The following is a 7,945-nucleotide window of genomic DNA, read 5'->3' as shown; positions in this document are numbered from 1 at the left end:
TTATGATCGATGATGCATGATGCTAAGTTGTTATATGAGCATGATGAGTTATTATATATATATATATATCAGTAGGTGAAATGAACGTGTAGTAGATTCAAGTGGAGGCAACATGTGGTGCATGTCGAAAGTACTACTAATCCAAACTTGATCATATGGTGCACATCGAAAGTACTACTAATCCAAACTAGATCAACTTTGGATTAGTAGTACTTTCGACATGCATCACATGTTGCCTCCACTTGAATCTACTCCACGTTCATTTCACCAACGGTTATATCTAATCTTTCCCTAATAATAAAGCAGCTATTGCTTCTGCCCCCTTGCTCACCGTCGCGGCGTTTTTACAAAAAAGTCCCTCTTATTTTCTGTATTCAACCCGCAGTCCTTTTAAAAGTGAGAAAACGTTTCGAGCCCAGATCCGGCCCGCCCAGACCCGAGCGCCGCCGCCGCCACCACCAACGCCCGACCCCGAGCTCCTCCTCCCCGGCCTTGATCGCGCGTCGCCCGCTCCCCGGCCTCCCTCGCGTGTCGTCCGGCGACCGGCTCTGCCACCGGCGACCACCCAGGTCACGTCGCCGCTCCGCTGCCTTCTCTCGTTCCTCTCTATCTAATCTCCTTGTCTCTCCTCTCCAGGAGCTCAGCACCATGGATGCCCAGTCCTCAAGCTCACCTTGGAGGTTCGAACGCCGCCACGGAACCTTCACCGATCCGATCTGGCGCCTCCCTCCTGGAACCGCGCGCCTTCCACCTCCTCTACCCGATCCGGCGCCGCCCAACCTGCCATGACCTCTACCTTGGCGCGTGCCGAGATCCTGTGCATCCTCTCCGTCGACACGTCGTCGTCGCATGAGGACTTGGATGCCTGGCTCGCTGACAACCGCCCCAAAATCCTACAGGAGGTTCAGGTACAACATCTACTTGATTAATTTCTGAATTCCACTTTTTTTGTGCCTGTATATGCAATTGAGCGAGACTCTTCTTGATGATCATGTGTGCTAAATCTTACATGGACAGTTTGAATGTGTGATACGTTGTGTGATCCAGCGACAAAATTCAGTTAGTGCTGCTATGGTACAGAGAAGAGAATGGGGACAATACAAAGTGAGTGAGAGAGTGTGAGTGATTAACGAAGGGGTATAGACTTTGTACTACTACATACAGTACATTGTACATATAAGTAAGTGGGTAGTGTGTTATCTTTGTTGTGAAAAGGGAAGATTTCTTTCCTGACTCATGTACTGGTGGATCGATGATCTAACGATCACATGAATGATTAATGAAGGATATGCATATTCAGTTCTCCTCTCAATTTTTATGGTGCCAAGCTTGGTCTTTATCCATCTAACTGACTGAAAGTACCTTCTAATCACTATTGAACGCATCTGTTAGTTAGTTTGACTGTATACACCACACAAAAAGCAAAAAAAAGAATTCTAGGGGGGTCCGCATCCAGTGGCTGCGGACGAGCGGCACCGGGTAAAATTGGAGTGGAGGTCTGTAACTAACCTCACCTTAATTAGGGGCTCTGGATGCATCATCGGCATACTTAATTTCTTCAGACTTATCGCCTTTTCCCGATCTGTTAGTCCATTCCCATCCATAGGAAGAGCTGGTTCATGCTCCTTTATCTGCTCACAGTTTCCCTTTTCTTGAGTTGCAATATTAAAGGTTGGTTTCAACACTTGAGCCCAAAGTCCTGTGCAGTGTGTCTCCAAACTTGGTGCGTGATGTTTGTGCAATTTTGGTTGTTCTTTTGTACAGATTTTAATCTGATGTTCTGCACATTGATGGGTGTATATATGTGTTCTTGTGCAGCTAGGATGTTCATGGGAGCCTTTGGTGGGCTGATTGGCCTCCCCGGCCCATGTCCATCAGTTGACTCCATCCGCCTCTGCCCCGATCACCGGCCTGGACCAGGAGCATCTTCTATGTTGCAAGCAAAGATGATGAAACACCTGGACCATCTTGCACGCGGTAAGAAAATGATTTATTCATCAATCAATGGTGGGTAGCAAGTAGCTCGAAGTAGACAACAACTTTTGACACTTTTGCCTGTTTCCACTACCTGTTAATATATCAGGATGTGTGGCTTAACTTACATAGACTAGTTGTGCTCGTGAAATAGTTGGGTTTATGTTGCATCGTTGCTGTTCAACCTTCTTTAGAACCTTAAACAATAGGCTATTTTAATCTTTGTTGTTCAAGTAACATGTTAAACTTACAGGGAAGCCAATTCAAATGGTTTCAGTATAGTTGTACAACCAGCTGCTAGAAAAGGAAATTACCTTCCATGTAGCCATCGGGTTCACGAAAAGAGGCGGAATTTGCCAACTATTCTCTTTCTATCGCCATCTTCTCTGTTTCGCTTACGGATTAACTCTCAACACCCCTGCATAAGCCCCAAGGCACCACATGATTCCTATGATACACCGACATTGGGCCGGTCCTACATTGCTAAACTAATCTTCGTATGATATGTGGCATTTGGCAATTTTCTTTATAGCCCGCGGTAGCAGGCAGTGTACTTAATCTAGCTTCAGTTATAGAAAAATATGACAACGTAAGTTTGATCCAGATCTTGACTCCAATCTCAGGACAGGACAATGTAATTTCTTTTATATGCAGCTTGCAGTCTTTGCGACCCAGTGGCATAGAAATCAGGGTCCTATGCATACTAAATGCGCAGCTTGGCATGGCTCTTGGCACACACACAATCCATCAGATGAACAGAGCACTCTTGGAGTACTACTGTATTTCCTACAACAATATTACTTACATTTAGTTTGGTGTCGTCGTGGAAATTCAGATGGGCGTTCCGCAGCGTGTTCAGAATAATACTTTGCAAGGGACAACAGCTCGACATTGAGCAGCAGCAGCAGGTTCTGCAGCTTCGACGACCCTGATGAGTCCGTGGTCGTGCTCAACTCCTGCCAGGAGGGTGTGGAGGAGTTTCCCCTTGAACTCCATGACCTGATTCTAAGGTTCGTACTTTAGCCTATTTTTGACTGTTGATTACTCCTTTGTTTCTTTGTACATGTTATGATTAATGGTGCTTTGGAACTCTTGTGATTTGTAGGTCATTGTTCTACTGGCACTCACTTCACCTGAACGGCTGGACCAGATGATAGTGGATATATGCAGTGCAGTATATTGTTATAAGGTTGCGTATTAGCTTCGAGTGATTTTACTCTTATTGGTATCTTGAGAAAGCTTGAAGTATATGATGGTGTCTTGATAGATACAAGCATCCCCCTTCTGCCCTTCTTTTCATGTGAGTCATTCTCGTCAAGAGCATGCTTGTGACACATGTGAAAGTTTTAATCATCTCTATTGCAGCTAAGTGTCCAAGTGCAATCTCTAGCCAAGTTCCCTTTGTTGTTGTGTTGTATTTTGAGGAAAGGCAACCAAGCAGCTCATGGCATATGTGTCGCGCCTGCTCTGCCGCTGCCTTGACCCGCAACCGACGTCGCCAGTTGAGCCGCAAGGGTGCAAAATCATCGTGGGGTCCATTGCATGGGCGCCGAGTATGCTTGATTGCCATGTCGTAGGCGATGGTGCTAGAGCTTGGTGGTGTGTTTGTGATGTTTTTTTCTTCCGTTGCAACGCATCAATTGATTTATTCATGCATCTGTCGATTTACTCTAATTTTTTTCAGTCGTCAAACATTAACTGGATTGGTTCATGGATATGCAGTGTGACAAGTCATGTGAGATGAAGGTGGTGAACCATCTCAATGTGAAGCCAAGTATGTGGTGGATTTGCCATGGATGATGGAAGACTGGTCAGGAGTAAAAGTTTGAGCTGTCAAATTTTGTGTGACCAAGGTCCTGGATGGTCAAACCTAAAAAGTTCAGTGAAGATTCAGATTACATATGGATTCCTTTTTGTTGCCTACAATGCTATAATCACGCTAACTATGCGCATGGTGTGTACCAGAGATGATTCATAAAATTTCTTGATGATGGCAGCTGGATGTCAAGGAGGGCGAAGCCCGTTGTGCCAAAACTAACACATTAGAATATTTCAATTTGCTGCTACCATATTTCAAAGCAAAAACACGATGATGCAAAGGAAGCATATTATCTAGCCATGTGTAATCTGAATTTGTTGCTATGTATAAACTATGACAAGAGTAGGCTCATATAGGTGTGTATCCATTTTTGCCTTCTACTAATCTATGACAAAGGGGGTGTGCTGGACTAAGTGGCCGTTGCTATTGAAGCAAAGAAGTGGAACTCGCAATTTTTCAATCAATGGAGGTTATCTTTCATATGGATTTTATTATTAGATACTTGCAGATGTGTATCACTTAGATCATGTTTGATTCTTAAATTTTTAGATGTTTCATGTAACCATCAATTATGCTACTGGCAGTCCATGTACATTGTTTTTTATCTGCTCTAAAAATTATATTGGTTTATAAGCATCATACATTTTAATATAAGTAAGATTATGAGTTGATCCAATACCGAAACAATTAAGTTGAACATGTTTGTTCTGGCAGTTTTAGGCAACAGTTCATCTACATATGAAGTTTGATTCCATGTGAAGTCTATGATTGATTTTTCTTGGGATTCTTCAGGTTTGATTGGTGAAGCTACATTCAGCAAAGAAGATATGTTTATTTGTAGGGAGGTTTTGCAGGTACAATCCATCCAGCCATACATAAGACTAATATTCTCATTCTTTAACAATGTGTACATGGCCTATACTCTGTCGTGCGTTGAGAAAAGGCTGGGACATATTTTGTTGTTTGTATAATCATACATTGTAAAATAATTTGTGGTAACAAACATGTTAACAAGGGCGCAAGTTTTTACTTACTTACGAAGCCTTTTATCCCAAACAAGTTGGGGTAGGCTAGATATGAAACCCTTTCACGAGGACTTCCCAGGAGGTCACCCATCCTAGTACTACTCTCGCCCAAATGGGTTTCATACCCAAAAGACTGGCTAGTTTTTACGTTGGCTCGCCAAGCCTACCACGATATGAAACCCTTTCATGAGGACTTCCCAGGAGGTCACCCATCCTAGTACTACTCTCGCTCAAATGGGTTTCATACCTATGGGACTGGCTAGTTTTTACGTTGGCTCGCCAAGCCTATCACAACCCTCCTCCTTTACCCGGGCTTGGGACCGGCTATGCCTAGAAGGCATAGGCGAAGTTGCAAGTTTTTCTATACATAATTTCAGAAGTACTTCCTCCGTTCCTAAATATATTACGTTTTGGTAGTTTAATTTGAACCACCAAAACGTGAGGGAAAAAGAGGGAATACTATCAACTTTTTTGGCTGATTTCCTGAACTAAATAGCTAAAGTTTTCTGAACCATTTATTTTTGAGTTATGAAGGAGAACAAATATTATTCATGGTATATTGTAATTAAGAAAGAAGAATGATTTAATAGTAAAAAAATACATGATAAGTATTGCACCAATACAATATCTATGTCACTAGCATCATTCTTGCACCTTGTATTCTCCCGTTGCAACGCACGGGCATTTTTCCTAGTAACTAATCGTGGTCATAAAATCATATGATGAAAGTACTGTATATAAAACCACAACGAAAATAAGCTGTATTTTCCAAAATACAGCAAATGTTAGCAGCAGCGCTTTTCAGAAGAAATGCTACTGCTACTTACTACTGTCAGTAGCACTTCCCGAAAAAAGCACTACTGCTAACTAGGTATAGCAGTAGCGCTCCCTTTCCAGCGCTACTGCTACGAGTTAGCTGTAGCGCCTTAGTGGTAGCGCTTGTACAAGCGCTACTGCTAGCAATAAAACAAGTGCTACTACTAGGGTTTCCTAGTAGTGAGAGAAAAATAAATGAAGCGCTGTGGGGGCCCCCGACCAAGTTGCATGCATGCATGAGCATTCCAAGAGCATTGCATAAGCATTTCATGAGCGTTTGCATATGCATATAGATAGGATCACATCTTGTATCATTCCCATCTGCATGAAGCTGCAGGTTCCTGCCGTGAACCTGGCCTCTACAAGGAGTTGGGAAGATGAACCAACATTGCGATCTCCGGCAAGCCAAACAGATAAGTTCTACCTCTTGACCGTTAGTGTTCTGTAAGCTATAACTTGTGCATGAGAAAACCTCGCCACTCCTTTGAAATTTAGGTGCTCCCATCCTTGATTCGAAAGTTGCTTCGATCAGAATGGTCGCAGTGGCCTTTGGTAAAAGGAAGTTGACGGGGGGCTGGTCCCTTTATTTTTTGCCCGGTAGACACAATTCTCCGGCAAGCAAAAAGGTACCGGCAAGATAGCCTGCCGGGGAAAACTCGTTTATTTACACTAAAGAGGCATTCCACCTCTGCATGGACATATACATGCACGGGTTCCCAGCTAGGTTCATCTCTTTCATTAATATGCAGGTAATACAAGTACAAGCATTACAGAACATAAACATGAACTCAAGAGATTACATTATTTGAATTAAAATTTGGCAAATGCCTACAAGTTTAAGATTGAAAAAAGATAAGTGCCCCGTAATGCCCATTCTTGTGCCTCTCCTCCTAGGTAGGGCCATCGACGGCGAGGCGGACAAAAGGAGCGCCTGGGCAGAAGCCTAGCCCCCCGGGCTCCAGGAGAGGTAGCCCGGCGGGAGCGGGAGAGCCCCGGGGAACGCATCGAGGGAGAGCACGACGGAGGCAACCCGTCGACCACCGCCACCAGGGCCAGCAGGGCTCGGCAGGGCTAATGGAGCTATAGCCCGAGAGGAAGCCTACCAGGGTCTAGCTGGGGGACTGCTGGAGGAGCCCGGGAGCACCATCCACACCTCTGCATCCAACTCCCCGGCAAATCACTTTGCCGGGAAGGAGATGTGGATGCAGATGATGGTACTGCCGCCTAATGAAGATGGAGCGGGCTGCGATCCGCCGGAGTCAGAGTCATCGCCCCTCCGCCCGCTGTCGTCGTCATCGCCGTCACTATCCTCCTTGTCGCTTTCGCTCGAGGAGGAGCTTTCATCGTCGGTCGAGCTCTCCGCGCAGCACCCTAAGAGACCTCCCGAGCACCCGAAGATCTTAATGGAGAGCCGGCCGCTCTCCATGAATTTGAACTGGAGAACATGCCCCTTCGAGAAGTCATGGGCGCGAGCAAAAATCTTCCAACCACGGCGGAGGTACATCACGTGAGGGGCAGGGAAGTCGGTACCATTCCCACAGCCCCTCATGTGCAACCTCAGAGCGTGTGGTTGTTCGAGCTCCATGTCCCGCGCAAAGGGAGTTGGGAGGCGAAGGTGACGCCACAGAGGTTTGTACATCCTGATGATGAACTCTCGAGGTTGGTCCCCAACATGGCCTTCCATTGGGGGAGGAGCCGCCAGAGGGGGCGCACCCAAGGCGCCGCCCCGCCCTCTTCCTCGAGCACCATGGGGACCTCGGCCTCGCCCCCTCCCTCCTCTCACGGTGGGCTCCGCCACCACAGGATCCGGAGGAGGGGGGATGCCCCGTCGAGTAGAAGCCCTCATCGCTGCCGCTGGGACACCGCCGCGCCCTCGCCCTCTCACCATGACTAGAAGGGAATGGTTGCAGAGAAGAAGAAGAAGTGTGTGCAGAGAGGCACTGCCCCTGCCCCTTTTTATAGGAGGGAGAGGCAGGGGGCTGGCTTCTCACACAGGAAATGGCCGCCCCGCTCCTCCAATACAGCCTCTCTGCGCCCTCTACGGCTCTAAGAATCAAGGCTGACCCTCTGCTCCAGCCATCGGCACCCGATTTTTGGCCATGGCACTCCTCCCCACGCCCTCCGCATCCACCACCAACCACACCCAATGCATACAGAACACGTGGCAGGTGCGTGCGGGAAAGGAGGCAAGTGGGATGGTAGTTTCCGCCCATGGTCGTGGGACGTGGGCAATCCGCGGGCCACGACTGAAGTTTTTCCGCAGCATTACATACAACGCGCGGGGAAATTGGAAACTGACCCAAGCTCAAGA

General features: G+C 46.5%; 1 long non-coding RNA gene across 15 annotated transcripts; it reads left to right on the top strand.

Annotated features, from left to right (window-relative positions):
* The first annotated feature begins 420 nt into the window (after positions 1-420).
* Positions 421-4,796, top strand: LOC109750883 (uncharacterized). 15 transcript variants are annotated; one of them, XR_012187673.1, is made up of 6 exons: positions 424-908; positions 1,819-1,977; positions 2,810-2,984; positions 3,080-3,163; positions 3,340-3,573; positions 3,697-4,290. It is a non-coding gene; the product is annotated as an uncharacterized lncRNA (long non-coding RNA). The 15 variants fall into 15 exon arrangements; XR_005760149.3 differs by having other exon boundaries at positions 3,080-3,274; XR_012187675.1 differs by having other exon boundaries at positions 424-1,723.
* Positions 4,797-7,945: the final 3,149 nt, after the last annotated feature.

The sequence above is a fragment of the Aegilops tauschii genome, chromosome 6, assembly GCF_002575655.3.
Source record: "Aegilops tauschii subsp. strangulata cultivar AL8/78 chromosome 6, Aet v6.0, whole genome shotgun sequence".
Classification (NCBI taxonomy): Eukaryota; Viridiplantae; Streptophyta; class Magnoliopsida; order Poales; family Poaceae; genus Aegilops; species Aegilops tauschii.
The sequence above is the reverse complement of the archived record's forward strand: the minus strand, read 5'-3'. Positions and strand labels throughout refer to the sequence as shown.